The sequence below is a fragment of the Vicugna pacos genome, chromosome 29 (assembly GCF_048564905.1).
Source record: "Vicugna pacos chromosome 29, VicPac4, whole genome shotgun sequence".
Classification (NCBI taxonomy): Eukaryota; Metazoa; Chordata; class Mammalia; order Artiodactyla; family Camelidae; genus Vicugna; species Vicugna pacos.
This window is the reverse complement of record NC_133015.1, coordinates 22,185,122-22,201,917: the sequence shown is the minus strand read 5'-3', so window position 1 is coordinate 22,201,917 and position 16,796 is coordinate 22,185,122. Positions and strand designations below refer to the sequence as shown.

At 40.6% G+C, this 16,796-nt stretch overlaps 1 long non-coding RNA gene across 1 annotated transcript in view; it reads right to left on the bottom strand.

Annotated features, from left to right (window-relative positions):
• Positions 1 to 16,796, bottom strand: part of LOC140690209 (uncharacterized) — a 130,898-nt gene that overhangs the window by 109,684 nt on the left and 4,418 nt on the right. Inside the window, exon 2 of the long non-coding RNA XR_012065389.1 lies at positions 12,973 to 13,133. This is a non-coding gene — a long non-coding RNA (uncharacterized lncRNA). The remainder of the gene's footprint in view (positions 1 to 12,972; positions 13,134 to 16,796) is intronic.

Below are 16,796 nucleotides of genomic sequence, written 5' to 3'. Positions count from 1 at the left end.
TGCAGCCACCATCTCCTCACACACTCCAAAGGCAGGTAAAACTGTGATATTTAGTCTTCTATTCCACCTTTCCATTTTGCTACATAGCTCTCTCTATATATGTATATAATTATGTATATAATTTGCATATATATGTAAATAATTTAAAATATGTTTTAAAATATTGTTTTATATTATAGAATGATATAATAATATTGTGTAATCTGTATGCAGCACTCCATGCTATGTTTTGAGAACTATCCAATCTATGTAGCTGCAGTTCTGTCGTAATATATGCAGAAACAGTTCATCGCTTTAACTGCAGTATTACCTTATCCCAACTCATCACAGTTCATATATTCATTTCGCTACTGATGGATATTTAGTTTGCTTCAAACTTTTACTGCTACCAGCCCACCATCTTCAGTGACCATGCTTGTTCGCATCTCTTGAGTTCACGTACCAGGTGTGCTGGACCACCGTCCAACGACCCTGAGATCAGCTGGTGCCCGTCCTCCCCCGCCCGCAGTGATGTAATGTTGGGAGCTTGAATATGAGCATTTACACTATGGGAAATGGCAAACCTACAAATCAAATTTGCAAACTGGCCCCGCACAACTGGAAAGCCAGTCGTTAACCACTTGCCAGCGCAGGAGTGGCCGCGTGCAGCCCGGGCAGGGAAACCGCCTCGTATCCTAGTGTGCTTGTTTCCATTTTTCTGGATGCAGCCGAAGTTCCTGTGCCACCATCTACTTCCACCAGACAGGACACGAAAGCACTCCTTCTAAAATATCTTCACAAAGGTTTGACATTGACAAATAAGTTATTTGTGCCTACGTGATGGATAAAAGCCAGCCTCCCATTCCTGGCTTTATTTTCATTTTCCCACTAGACACTGAAGTTGAGCATATTTTCATACGCATAATAGACATTTGGGTTTCCTTGCCTTTTAAATACTTTGCCCATTTTTAAACTGCCCAGTCCTTTTCTCGTTGGATTATAGGAGTTCTTTACACATCTGGAAAATTAATCTTTACAATTTGTAAATATCTTTTGCCAGTGTGTTGCCTGTCTTAGCCTTGTGTATGGTGACATGACCTTGAGAAAGTTACTTACTGTCTGTGTATCATATATTTCTCATCTGCAAACCTTGAACAGTAATTGAACTCACCTTACTGGCCGAGTTGAGATACACATACTGGTGCAATTATTGTTATTATTGTTCTCATTCTTGCTGGGCTGTTGTTCTATTAGCATCATCACTACATTACTCTGTGGAAGTTCCTGGGTTTCACGTAGAGTTTTCTTTCCATTACGGCTGTTTGTCGAAGAACCCTTTCCCAAATCTAAGACATGGGGAGATAGACTGCTCTATTTTCTTCTTGTAGATTTAGAATTTTTTTGTTTAGGTCACTCACACATATGACTCCACTTTTTTTCTTCCCTTTATTCTGAGTAGCTAGCCAGAATTCCTGGAGCCAGTAGAAGTATGTCTAAAAGGTGCTACGTAATTATGATTTGAAGAAAGTATTATATGCACAGTGGGAAGATGGCATTCTGACTGCATTTGCCCCCTGCTGTTTGTGAGAAGAACTCTTTTTACTGGATCTAGACCCATCACCCAGCACAGTGTGGTCTCCTGTGAGACACTCAAGAGACATGTGTTGAACCAACTCATTTCATTGTGTGTAATCTACTTCAATTTACTCCAGATTTCCGAGACCACTCTCGCTACATAAAAACTTTAAGTTCTTCCCAGTGGTGAGAGTTTGCTTTTGTTTCTGCTTTCCCCACTAGACTCTACAGATAACCTCTTCACCGAGATTAAGCCACTCGTGTGGTCCTAACAGATGCTGACCCCATGTAAGCGCCAAAACGTAGCCTTGCCCTGCTCCCACTCCCTCCAGGCCTTCCCTTTCACTCACCGGCCATCTTCTTGACCAAAAAAATGGAAGCAGTTTTTACATACGTACAAAATGACTCTCTTTAAATGAAGTCCAGTCCTTCTGCCACTTTTGCGCAAGCTTTTCACTGGTGCCAGTAAGAGCTTAGCAAGAGAAAGCCTGAAGGGTTTGGACCATTGTTGGAGAACGGGGAGGAAGGAGCATTTTACAAAAGTGGGATGGTCATAATGCTTCCCATTAAAACATTTTTAGTGCTCACTTTTCAAGCTTAACACGGTCGACCCCGTGAGTTGGCAACATCCCAGACCCAAGGACCAATCAGCTCCCTGGCGCTTCATGAGGCTCCTCAAGCTGTGAAGCGGGCAGCACTCCTCTCTCTCTTTCTCGATCGCCATCAAAAGAATAAATTACAAAACAATAGACAATCTGGCTTCATTTAAAACATATGAAGCCCTTCACAACATCTTTTTGGTCAAACGGAACAGCCGTTTTAAAGGCATAGCATTAGACATTAAAAATGAGCCAGCTAACTTTTAATGATTTAATCTATGAAAATATACATTCACACTAAGTGCAAGCTGCCGCTTTCCATGAGGTTATAAAACTGCCTTCCAAGCGTGGTCTTAGAGGAATCTCTTTCTTGGCGACAGTGCGGTAAGTTCTTTCAGAATGTCAAAAACCTTGCTTAATAATTGAACAGATTTTTTTTTTAGCAAACAGACCTTCATTTTTAAATAACAGTGAATAGAGATTTCCCGTAAGCATAACCCTACTCTGAATGCTTATGGGGCTGTATTCTGACCCTGCGCAGTTTTGCTCTGTTGTGAAGTTACGTGTTCAATCATAACCTTGGTTTGCCATCTTTATGACCTGTGTATTTTTCCGGCTATGGCTGGCTTGAGCCATTTCTGTCGGTCATTGTGGCAAGAGCCAAATCTATCTTGTTTCTGAAGTTTCATTTATTCTGCAACCTCAAAAAACAAATGACGAATTTTGCTTTACGCTTGTCACCAAGCTAGTGGTTAGCAATTTCTTAACAACTTAAAGAGAGGTTGGACCAATGGTTTCAAGTTCAGATTAATATACGGCTATTTAGGCCACAAAGGAAATAACGCCATCGAAGCAGGATACTCTCAGAGTCAGGAGGGAGCCTGCTTCCAATCAGCAATCCCACACGCCAAAACATTTTCTGAGAACTACGTTTATAGATATATTTTTGAACTTCCTGTGTCTTGCTATGAGGAGAAAAACATCCCGAAAAAGCACAATTCTGCAAAGCAGAAAAATGCAAGAGGGCTGTGAAGCTAACATGTGCTGTTCATGACCCCGAGACTCCCGTTTAGGTGGCAGTTAGCAATACTGGGTCACACATGATCTAGCAAAATCCGTAGTCACAAAATCTAATATGTCAGCAAAGATACCTAACAAGAAAACAAAATAGGGGTGTGTGTGTGTGTGTGTGTGTACATAAGAAACTACAGCTCACTGGTAAAATTCCACACTAGGGGATTCTACGATCAACACAGGAAACTATATTCAATACCTTGTAATAACCTGCAATGAAAAAGAAATATATATATAACTGAATCACTCTGCTGTTCACCAGAAACTAACACAGCATTCATTGTAAATCAACTATACTTCAATTTAAAAAAAAGTTATTGACTAAGTTTCAATCAGTTAATATTTTCTGAGCACCTGCTTTGTGTGAAGAATTGATCCAGACACCGTAAGACAGACAAGAGAAGGAACTTACTAGAGACCCACCTTCAAGAAGTTTATCGCTCAGCTGGGCCTTAAAGACCAACACAGAGGAAGATGACAGCTCTACGGGGCAGAATGTAAATGACCAAGAAGCGGCAGAGATGACAAACGCTGTGCCTCAGAGGATCACTTTGGACCAAGGAGGTCAGTAAATATTTCCAAGAAGTGGGAGCTATTGCAGTCAGAAGTTAATTCTACACACTGAAATATTTTCCCTTGGGTAGATTCTTTGATCCTGAAGATGATTCTTTAAAAAATCATCAGGCTAATTTATCCACATGTCTTTGGTGTCTCCCTCCTTCTTTGGCAAGGGCCAAGTGAAAATCTCATTCAGTAAAACACAGGATTAATATTTCTGAGCAGATCTTGAAATAACCATCATAGCACCAATTCTGAGCTATCCAACAACAAGTATAATCATAAACGTAACAAAATTCGACTGTTTTAAAACCCAGGGCTATTTTTTCAAAAAATTAAACCAACCCAAGAGTCCATTAAAATGTTTGCCTCCATGAAAAAGATCAGAAAATAAGTGAAAATACTCTCATGAGTAGAATGCAGTCGCTGCCCCCATACGTGGACGACACATTCCAAGACCCTCAGTGGCTGCCTGAAACCACAGATAGTACCAAGCTCTCTACGCACTACATCTTTCCTATACATCCATACCTATGATAAAGTTTATTAATGAGGCACAGAGATGAACGGCAGCAAATAATGAAGAAAGAGAACAATTTTAACAATATACTATTTTTAAAAGTATGTGAATGTGGTCTCTCCCACCCCTCTTCTCTCAAAAATATCTATCACACTAATTCAATGCCTTTTCCATCTTAACTAAGCACTTATCACACACTGTGGTCATAACTTCCACAGTTTGAGGTGTGACAGCAAATGAGAATGAATTTCTTTTTCCTTTTTCACCATTTCATGGATAAAGGATTCATTCCTATTGTCGGTCTTAGCAACCTCAGCATACAATTTTTTTCCTTTCCTTATGAAGTCAAGAACCTTCACTGTTTCACTTAAAGGACGCACTTCCTGGCTTCTCCTTGCCATATTCGAATTGCCAGCATCACTACCCTTGCACTTTGGGGCCACTACTAAGTAAAATCAGGGTCACTTGAACACAAGCCCTTAGATACCACAGCAGTTGATCTGATAACCCAGGAAGCCTCTAAGTGACTCATGGGCAGGATTCGTGGGACAAAGGGATGACGCACGTCCCTGGTGGCACAAGATTTCATCAGGCTCCCCAGAAAGGCAGGCAATCTAAAACTTACGAATTGTGTACACCTGGAATTTTCCAGTTAATATTTCTGGATCATAGTTGACCAGGCGTAACTGAAACTATGGAAAATGGAACTGTGGATAAGGGGGGACAACTCTAGTGCTTAAGATACACCCTGGCTTGACCAAGTTAGCGTCCAGCTGAACGACACAGGCAGGTGGTGGCGGGGAGTGCGGGAAATGGGGAAGAGACCCCAGGGGAGACAGCAGCACTAAAATACTCGAGGAAATAAAGTTCAAATGGAGAGAAAGAGAATCCCAGTATAGGCATTATTGAAGAACCACCAATTTCTTTGAGAATAGCGCAGGCCTTGAGAGGATAAATGACAAGAATAATTAGCTGCACATAATTTTAAACACAAACAAATAAAGCAAGGCCAACAAGGGAAAAAATTACTGGCAATGAACTGTCTGGCGTCCTGGATATCAGTACAAAGAAGAAATAAATTAGATCCAAATGTCACATGACATACACCATAACAAATTCTACATGGGTTAAAGCGTAAAACACACACTAAAACTCTGTTTGTCGGAAAAAAAAAACAGAAAAACACATTTGTAAAATGACAAGGATAAATGTTTTAACAAGACAGCAATGGAATTCCAAAACTGACAACATAACTAATAAAAGTTTCGTATTCTGAATATGTAAGGAACTGATACAAATAATGCCAGCGTTCACATTTCATTGGAGGCAGGAAAGAGAGGTAAATCAAATAAATTCAGTTACCACTGTACAGCCGTAAAACCAAGAGCAGTAAGTACAAATAATAAGAGTCAATGTGAAAGATAAAGTCTGCAGGAAAGGAAAGATATGCACAGCAAACTACTCGACTTAATGTCAAACAGTATTCACGAAGACGTGGTAACGCAGCGTCCACCGCCAACCCCGGGAGAAGGCGGAGGGCGGGGCGAGAGGTGTAGAAAAGCCATGTGTGTGCTGTAGCTAATTTCTAAAACTTACGACTAAAGAAATAGCAATTTAAACATTTTTCAAAAATAATATGGACCTAATTATGTGAAGAAACAGGCCAAAAATGGAAAGTCATGACTCTGGAGGCCTGACTTGTGGAGCAGAAATGGCAGACCAGAAGACGGCTGTTTTCTATAAGCCTTTTAATACTATCATCCATTTTGTTAAAATGTTTGCTTTGAGTATCATTTTTTTCCTAGCACGGTTAATTACTTATTTAATTTGAGAACAATGTGAGCATAACACAAATTCCCTGTTTCCTCACGGGTGATTTTTGTCTGCAGGAAATACGAGGGGCTCTGCACCCAGCTGAACTGGGCAGGAAAACACACACACCACCAGCTACACACACACCCCTCAAACATCCACCAGCCACCTCCGTGCACAGGTGTATGAGCCACACCCCTCCACATCCCTAACTGTGCATACACGTCACTCATGAAGATGAGCAGTAATAAATAAGTGTGAGTGTTTCTTCTTGGTCACACCAACATTGACAATTTTCATGTTTTTTTTTCAATTTTTGCTCTCAGCTAAAGTATTTTTTAAATGTTATTACTAAATTACTATGTGTCAATGGAAAAAAATAAAATAAAAGAATGTTACAAGACATTAATTAATTAATTACTATGTGTCAAGTCAATGTATATATCCTTGATGAAGTATTTGAGTGTCATACCTCAACTCCATTTTTACCCTGTGGTGTTTATTTGTTGTTTTTGTTTGCTTGGTTTTTTTTACATTAATAGACTTGTTTGTTTGTTTTTTTTTTTTTGGAGGGGGAGGTAATTAGGTTTATTTATTTATTTCAATGGAGGTACTGGGGATTGAACCCAGGACCTCGTGCATGCTAGGCATGCACTCTACCATTGAGCTATACCTCCCCCCCCAGACTTTATTTTTTAAAGCCATTTAGCTTTACAAAAAACTGAGCAAAAAAGCAGAGTTCCCAAACACAGTTTCCCTATTGTGAACATCTTGCCTAAATGTGGTACACTTGTTACATTTGATGAGCCAGGATCGGTACATTATTATTAACTAAAGTCCATAGTTCTCCATGTGTGTTATACATTCTGTGGGTTTTGATAGATGCACGATGACATGTATCCACGCAGAACAGGTTCATTGCTCTGCACTCCACCTTTTCATGCCTGCCTCCCCCTCAGCCCCTAGCAACCACTGATCTCTTTCCTGTCTCCATAGCTTTGCCATTTACAGAATGCCACACAGTTGGAATCACACAGGAAGGAGCTTTTTCACATTGTCTTCTTTCACTTAGCATTTAAGATTCTGTCATGTAGTTCTGTGACTTGATAGCTTATTTCATTTTATTGCTGAATGATACTAATGGCACAAATGTGTTACAGTTTATCCATTCACCTACTGAAGGACAACTTGGTGGCTTCCAAATTTTGGCAATTACGAATAAAGCTGTATAGGTTTTTGTATGGACATAAGTTTTCAGCTCATTTGAGTGCAACTAAGTTTTCAACTCTAGGAGAGCAAATACTGGATTACATGGTAAGAGCATGTTTAGTTTTGTAAGAAGCAGCCAAACTGTCTTCTGAAGTAGCTGTACCATTTTGCATTCTCACCAGAAGTAAATGAGAGCTCCTGTCACTCCACATCCTTGCCAGCACTGGGTGTTGTCAGCGTTTTGCATTTTAGGCATTCTAATAGGTATGGAGTAGATCTCGCTGTTTTGATTCCAAATCCCTATGGACATATGATGTTGAGCATCTTTCCATATGCTTATTTGCCATCTGTATTTCTTCTTTGGTGATGTCTCTGTTCAGATCTTTTGTCCATTTTTGAAATAGGTTGTTGTTTCTTTTCTTATTGTGGAGTTTTAAGACTTCTTTGTATACTTCTGCAAAATCTGGCTTATTGTTTCATTCTTAAAAAGTATCTTTCACAGAGCAGAAGTTTTTAATTTTAGTAAAGCCCAACTTACCATTTTTTTCTTTAGTGGGTCATGTTTTTTATCACATGGTTTTGCACAAATCCGTGATTTTTAGGAATTTACAGTCACTGACCACATTTATCCTTTTCAACCATTCATTTGATCAGATAAATATAATTCCATTTTGAATAAAGTCCTCAAAATAATTGGTACAGAGGTACTGTGTAGCATAACTTACGGTGAAAAATTGGAAACTTAATGCCCAACAGTTGAGAATGGATACATAATACAAGAGAATATTAACAACATGGAATGTTAACGTGGTTTTAAAGATGGTTAGCGTGTCAACATTCTTTACATATGAATATAAGTTTATGGAAATGTTAAGCGAAGAATGTACCACACAAAATACCACTCAGATGTTAATCTCAACTAAAACAAAATTTTTTTTGACAAATGGAAATAAAAATCCACTAACAAGTATTAGAATAAGTAGCACTCGTTGCTGTTACAGATCCCAAATCTCATAGTAAAAGTTTATTTTTCATTCACGTAAGGCTGAATACAAATGTTCCAGGTGAGCACCAGGCTCCTCCCACCTGTGGCCCTACCATCCCCCGGGCCTGGACTCCTTGGCCAACTCCTTCCTTGCATTTGGTCGGGAGAAGGAGGAGGAGAGTGAGGGGTCCCAGAGGAGGTTCTGATGGGCTGGCTTGAACAGCTAAACACACTTGCATCCACGTGGCCACACCTACCCTCCAGGCAGGCTGGGAGAGGTGGTCCAGCCGCGCCCAGAACGCAGAGGAACGCTTTTGTGCCCGCACGGCACTCTCTGCACTTATCAAAATCAGAGTCTGGTTTTCTTAGGTTCCTTTTTCCTTTCAGTTCTGCTCAAATTTGTAATAATATTTAAGTATCCCTTATTATCTTTATCTGTTTAGTTCCTGGGTCCAGATTATGAAGGTTTAATACACTTATCCAAGTCTACTAGGCTCCTGTGTTCAGATAGGAAGAGTTCTGCGAGCTGGGATTTATTCATTCTTTCTTTCAAAAAAGAAAATTGAAATGTGCGGCCTCCCTACCTCATCCCCTATTCTTCATTTCAGATAACACCTCCTAAATCAACTCAGAATACCGTCTGTCCTACTAAAATATCTTACAAGAAAATTATGCGTCTTGCCAAGGAACAACCTATAGCAATTCTTTCTGTAAGTGATTCTTCGTTCTTAACCTAAATCCTTTTTTTTAAGATAAAGCAAAACTTCAAAGACTAATATCTTGCAACTTTGGTGAATTCCTAATTTTTGGGTTGACGTTCTTGATTTTCTGTATAATTATAGTAAAAGCTGATTCAATTAGTAAAAGCTGACTTTCTCAAAAAAATCCAGAGACTCTCCTTCAAATATCTTCTCACACAGTATCTTAAAGTTTCAAAAAGATGAAGTTCAATATGTATCCACATTTAGTCTTCTAATCAAATAAATCGATTAATTAAAACTCAAACCACTTATAAAAGTAACTGAATTAAAGAAACTATGACAGATTGGAAATCATGCCATCTGAGGTAAGTGGGTTTGGAGTCTGATTTTTACCGACATTAAATGAACACGTTACCCACCGATTGCTATCCTAAGTGAAACAGTAAATGCAACATAATAAATTTTATAAATGCACTCTTTGTATAAACCATTAAAATTTTATGACAGTGGCAAAGAATATTTCTAAAGTAAATCCAAAGGGGCAAACTGCAGTGGTTACTAGACCAGGAGTGATTTTGAGTGCTACTGTACCGCCACCTGCTGGAGGAGCAGGTAGGGGAGGAAATTTTTTCATTTTGGAAACCCTTGTCAGTAGTAGTTACTGAATTTAGACGTTCCTAAACTCACAACATTTTTTAAGGTGTTGGGTCCTAACCCTGTACCTTACACACATGAGAAAATAGTTCCAGAAGAGCTAAACAGTTCAGTGATTTGCCCCAAGTCACGACTAATAATGCAGAAGCTGACGCGGTGGGACCAATCATGCATGTCCCTGTGCTCCAGTCCCCCGGTCCTCAGTCCCACGATCCGGGTTCTGTAACTTGCTCTCCCTGTGTGACACACACCACGCTCATTCTCAGCGTCCATTATAACAATGACTAAAACACTCCTGACATGAAAGCAAAGTTGGTTTTCCTATCAAAATTATTTATCATAATGTCCCTGTTTTATTTTTTTACTGACTCATAGAACGATCAAGAGCGAAATCTCCATTAAGTCCTTACGTTATCTCCTACAGGTGACTGCAGACCGTATTATTTAATACGAGCGATCTAATTTCTCATCTCTCCCTTTCCTTTTCTTACCTATAATTAAAGAAAGAAAGGAGATAGTGCTTACCAGCTCTCAGACTGACAATTTAAAAGACTGTTGGAAACTGTGGGAAAATAGGCTCCCTCTTGAACCGTGAGAGGATAAGTTGGTGCCAAAGTTTGCTAGTAATTTCACGGCGCAGCCACTCCCCTCATCCGCGCCTTCCCTTTCGAAGTTAACTGCAGCATGAAAGTATTAAACAGAAAATTCCAGAAATAAACAATTCAAGTTTTAAATTGCAAACCATCTTGAGTAACATGATGAAATCTCACACTGCTCCCTCCCACCCAGGATCCCCAACGATCCACATCGTCTCTACACCTGACATCCAACCACCAACGTCATCACAGTCCGGTGACCCAGGGACACTCCCAGCAGATGAGCCTCTGATGTACCTTCAGAAGGTCAGTGGTCGCCTAAGACCGCATCACAATGCCTGCGTCAGTCCCCTCCCCGCATCTCATCATGCAGGCAATTTATCTTTTCACATCATCACGAGAAGAAGGTGAGTACAGACCAGTCAGATATTGTGAGAGAGAAAGACTGCATTCCCATAACTTTTATTAACACATTGCTATAAATGTTCTATTTTATTCTTAATCATTGTTAATTCCTTACTGTGCCTAATTTATAAACTAAACTTTATCATCAGTATGCATGTATAAGAAAAAAACAGTATATATGGGATTCTGTACTGTCTATGGTTTCAGGCATCCACTGGGGGTTTTGGAATGTATCCCCCATGGATAAGGGTGGACGACTGTATTCATCAAAAATTTAAATCACATAGCCTTCGATGCCATAATTCCATCTCTAGGAATTTATTCTACTGATATTTCTACACAAATAATCATTGCAGCATGATTGGCGATAGCAAAAATGAAATAAATTTGGAAACAATCTCAATGTTATGAACAGGAGACTGACAAAATAAATTATAGGGCATCGATACAGCCATACCATATGGAACATTGTGCAGCCATTTTTTTAAAATAACATGGGTTTGAGCAAAGGTACAAGAAAAGATGACTAAACTTGATGTTTAAAGAAAAAAACCCAGTTTTTGCATTATATGTATGCCATCATTCCGCTTGCATAGAAATACAGACTTTTATAAATGTTTATAATATAAAATATATTAATGTATGGCTTTACATAAATGTAATTTTATAAATATATATGATAAATTTCTTGTGTATGTATATACATAAACAAATACATGCATTGGCTTAAGCATAGAAAGTTCTTAATGAAATGTGTTATATCTTTTTCAAGTTATGACTCACAGAGCAAAAAAACTGTCCTACACTCTGGCATAAACTAGAGAGGATTTAGAAGAATCTATGTGGAATTTGGCAAAAAAAAATCATGTTTTCCTTATATTACAAAATTATTAATTAAAATCTATATAGTATTTGGAATAATATTAAATACTACATATAGGCTTCAAAATTCATTTTGAAATATTTAATGTATTTCTAGAGTTTTTTCTAATCACTAATGCATTTTCTTAATAAACGACTTTTTACTTGAAATGTCTACATGCAATCCCTTATCAAGACCTTTAAAAATGATTTAAGCTAATTCCTGATGATCACCATTGATGAAAATTTTTATTGGCACTAATATACAATAAAAATGTGCTGATTACTTTACAACTGTGTAAAATTTTTAACATAAATGAAAGCCTATTTCTTAATTTTAATGTCTTTTCCTTTTCTTTCATTGAAAAATGAAAGGGTAAAATTTCTTTGGTGATGTGAATGGGTTTCTAATTTGGTCAAACATTTCCATAACAAATATTTCATAATCTAAAGAAATTCGAATTTGCAAAAAGGCGTGTGCTTTGTTAGAGCAATCATCTTCAAAGTGGTTTGGATTTCCCCAAGAGACCACGTCAGCCCCAAATAGACAGAACTATATATGTGGTGTACTGGGTTGAACAGTCCCCCCAAAATTCATGTCCACCCAGAACATGACTTTACTGGAATAAGGGTCTTTGCAGATGTAATTAATGGAAGGCTCAGGATAAGCTCCTCCTGGATTAGGGTGGTCCCAAAATCCAATAAGAGTATCCTTAAAAGAGACAGAAAAGGACAGGACACAGAGACACAGAGAAGAAGGTGACATGACCATAGAGGCAGAAGTTGGAGTCATGCATCTACAAGCCAAGCTCTGGGGCCACCCCCGGAAGCTGGGAGAGAGACAGGGGGTGGATTCTCCCTCAGAGCGGCCAGAATGGACAGCCCTGGGACACCCTGATTTCAGACTTCTGGCTTCCGGAACCATGGGACAACACACTTCTGTTATTTTCAGACACTCAGGTTGCGGTCATTTTCACAGCAGCCCTAGGACTCTGAGGTACACGGGTGCCCACGGAGCGCCCCGCCCCTGGGAGGGGACCAGCCTCTGGCCAGGCTGTCTGCTCTCTGGGGGTGACTGAGAGCTGGACCCCCGGCGGGCAGGCTGGGGCTGTGGAGTAGGACGCTCCCTTCCTTGGGAAACCCGGGTGGGAATTTCAAGATGGCAAGCCCAGCAGACCCCGCTGTGACTTTCCCCAACCCGCCGTCTCCCCGCACAAACAGTTCAGGAACCCAGCCTGTGAGTGAACACGTGGAGGACCAGTAAGGAAAGCAAGATGTTTCTCTAATTCCTGTTCCAGTGCGGCGAACGACTGACGGTCAAGAATGAAGAACACAACCAGACCCTGTCAGAGAAACCAGCCTCTTCAACAGAGAAAACTGCACTTCAAGACAACGGTAAACACACAGACATCGAACTTAAAGAAAGGGCATCTTTGAAAAATACCTTCAAGATTACCAATGCTTGGGAATCCCAGTCACTTGATACCGGGTCAGACGGCGGTCTCCAAACTGATTGTGTGTGCGAATCGTCCAAACAAGGAGTAATTACTGAAGACGTGGAGAAGCCGTGGCCCACCGGGACACCGTGAGTTGCAGTCAGCTCTTCTGGGGAAACAAGAACCCCAGCCTTACTCACGTGAGAGAGCCCTGCACGTTAGATGATCAATTGCTCCATTATAACAGAATGAAGACAAACTTAGCAGTGTTTAATTCATAACCTTTTTCTCCAGAAGATCTTCGAGAATGACAACTTAATTCAAAGATTCAAAGAAACCACTGGGGCTGAGAGACAGGTATCAATTTAGGGAACTCTGTTATAGAAGTATCAACTAAGTTCTAAAGTGAAATTTTGGTATTTGGGATAAATTTGCCCCCCCCCCAAAAAAACTGCCAGGTCAAAGACATATAGGGGGAAATTATATGTTAAAAAATAATTTGGACCATTCTGGAAGTCAATTTTAATACATTGCTTTTGTTTTTGTGGTAAAAAGTTTTATGTTAAATGTTAAAAAAAATAGTCCAATCTGAGGAATGTCTAAACTTAAACTGGTCCACAAATGCCTGCCTCACTCCTCAGTTCTTCATCTTCCCAACATTTTTCCATCTGGATGGTCTAGCAGGCAATTAAACTCCTATGTTCAAAACTGCTGTAGTAGTAGTAATAATAATAAAGACATGGAGACAAAACTGGGGGCCACTGCACAAGTCATAAGCCTTTGCCTGCCCCTGCCCCCCACACCCTGCATCAGGCCCTTTGGAAACCACTGTTGCAATTTTCACATCAGCAATCAGCAATTCTCTCTCTCTCTCCCTTCCTCTCCTTCTTTTACACAATGCAACTTTACATTTCTGCATAAAAATAATCACAATAATGTACTGAACCCTCTCTTAATGTATATTTTATATAACGCTGGATTCCTGAGAGTTTCACCTTCTCATGTTCCACAAAGCTCAAGAGGAAGTGGAGTCGGACTCAGCGAGTGCAGGCTGAAGTCCGTGGGCTGCAGCTCTCTCTGGTGGACACTTTTCACATGACACATGCTTTCTTGTGGGTTTTTGTTTGTTTGTTTAATGCAAGAGCACTTCATTCACAGGCCAAGAAATGTCTCACAAAGCCAAGAGCAATCAGGAAGTCATCACAAATGATCCCTGAATGATCAAAAAGGCACAGATCTGATTCAGCTGGTGGTATCCACCAGAATTCTTCGCAGGGAACTTGTTAGAAAGAGACGGCTTGATAACAGCTCAGAGTGGCAAATAGAACTGCTAAGGACTGCTCAGTAATCATTGTTTTTTGCAATGTTCGTTCTGATCGATAAAGGATGGGGAGTTTGGATGTGGGCATCGGGGAGGGAGAAAGTCTACCCGGGGGCCAGGGTAGGGCAGAGGCCACAGAAGATACATGCTCAACAGAGTGTTTGTCTTGAGCAACTGAAGATGCTGAAGTCCTCTCTGGACCCTTCAGATCTTCAACAGAGATTTGCAGGTGTGCTGTGGAAAAGAGTAAAGAAGCTGACTTCTACATCCTGGGTGATCTAGGGGGCTAAGGGGGGCTGTGAGGCACAGACCCAGAGTCTGCAGGGACAGCTCAGTGCAGGAGCCCAGTGCTACCAGGCGAAGCACTGTGGTCCTTCCCTGGAGGGATGTGTACATTCACAAAGCTCAAATATCTCCAAGCCAGCACTACAGGAAGTGGTTGCAAAGAGGCAAAAGCCAAGCTCTAGGTCAGTGTTTCCCAGCAAAGTAGGCACAGGAAGAGACCACATGTGTGTAGCTCGCTGACAGAGGTCCAGGGCCTCTGGCCACCCAGACCTTGAGTTGCTTTCCCAGAGCTCAGCGGTTTCCGCATCTCAGCACCTGTGTGGCCTCCTGAGAGTGCACCAGGGGAGGTTCTGCAGTAGGCAGACCTCATACGGGCTGATGAAGGACCAGGATGGGCAACAGGAGTCACAACCCCAAGACAAAGCCAAGGTCTCAGGTCTGCACCTTGCCTTACACGAGTGCTAAAATCGACCTCTCTGGGCCTCCTGTCCTCTGTCATCAGGTCATATTGGAATCTGGTCCTTTACTGAACACTACCTGGCTAGCCTCAGCAGAGCATTTAAATTCTGTGCATTTATTTCACTGTTCTGTTTTCAGACACAGCTGACTAGAAATACGCGGCTATAACTTTGATGGCCGTTACCCTTTCTTTATTTTTACCCTTGCTCTACCTGGTGATTTTACCCTGTCTAAATGCTTCACTAACAAACAAAGACAGTAAAACACTACACAACTGAGAAGCGACAAGCAAGCATAAAGGGGGAAATGCCTGTGAACAGCCAAAATAGATATCGCAAAGCCCACGTGTAAGAGTGATGCTATGGTTTGCATAATTCTCAAGCCACTGTCTGCGAACAGTTCTAACCTACTGTGAGGACAGTGGGAAGACCTCAGTGGTTTTAGAGACAAAAGGAACAGCTTTCTGGGAATCGTGTAGTGTAGTGATTATTACCTGACTACATTTTCTCAGTTACATTTCCTAGCCCACTGTAAAGGATCTCTGTCGTGATTTCAGAATGAGATGAAAAGGACTATTTACTCCCAGGACCAGTGCTTCAGAACCTGATCAGGGCAGGAAAATCTTTCATGCTCTCCTGCTCTGTTTGTGAGATAGTCCTCAGTGCTGCTCACTAAGATGTCCAGTTCCCACTATCAGAGCAGTTGGTGGGGCTGCAGCCCTAATTCCTTGACAGGTGGGCAAGGCCACACGATTTGCTTTGGCCAAGGACATACGAACGGGAGCAGCACATGCCAGTTCCAGTAGAAATTTAAGACCTGATTTGCTAAATTTTCTTCCCCTTGTGTGATAGCCGTAATGGTTCCCGAGGGTGGAGGTGGCATCAGTCAGGGTCTCTGGATGACGAGAACATGGGACCCAGTCATCCCTGTTGTCTGTAAGCACCACTGAGATGTGTGGACCACTTGTTACTACAGTATAGCCTTTCCTGACTGATGCATACACCTACATTAACTGAACATACAGAGGAACCCCTATATCACTCCTCAATGGGTATTTTATCTTACACTTGGTCATACAAACTCAGATTATCTGACATTCAAGATTACAACAAATTATGAGGTTGTGACTTCTATAGGTAGATCTAATGATTGCCTTTAAAAAGAACAGCTGGGAAAAAAAGAAACAGCTGGTAGATAAAGTGAATACATAATGGAAAATAATCTGAAAAAAAATATATATATAGGTATGTATATGTATAACTGAATTGCTTTGATGTATACCTGAAACTAACATTGTAAACTGACTGCACTTCAATAATAAATAAGAATTTTTGTATAAAAAAGAGAATACAGTTGGCCTTTGAACAATATAGGCTTGAACTACATGCACAAGAGTGAACTTAGGTGTAGATTTTTAGAGATGCTTTTTAGAAGATGATGCTAGACTTTGGAAACAGAAAAGAGAAGCAGATTAAATGACATAAAAATAGAAGCCTTTGAAATAAACCTAAGGAAATGTAACAGACATACACCTGGAGCTTAGCTATGTGCCTTTCTGACACCTTTGAGGAGTGGGTAGGGTGAGCTGTAAGTCGAAGAGGACGGCAGCATTTCCTTTGGCATAAAGTCCTTGTGGGGTTTAGAAAAATCCTTTTTGCATTTCCACAGAGTCGGGGCTTTTCAAATACATTCTGCTGAAAAGACTGGATCCTGGGCCAAGAGCAAGCCCTGGGAAGTGAACTGACGACTCTACAGATGGTGAGCGAG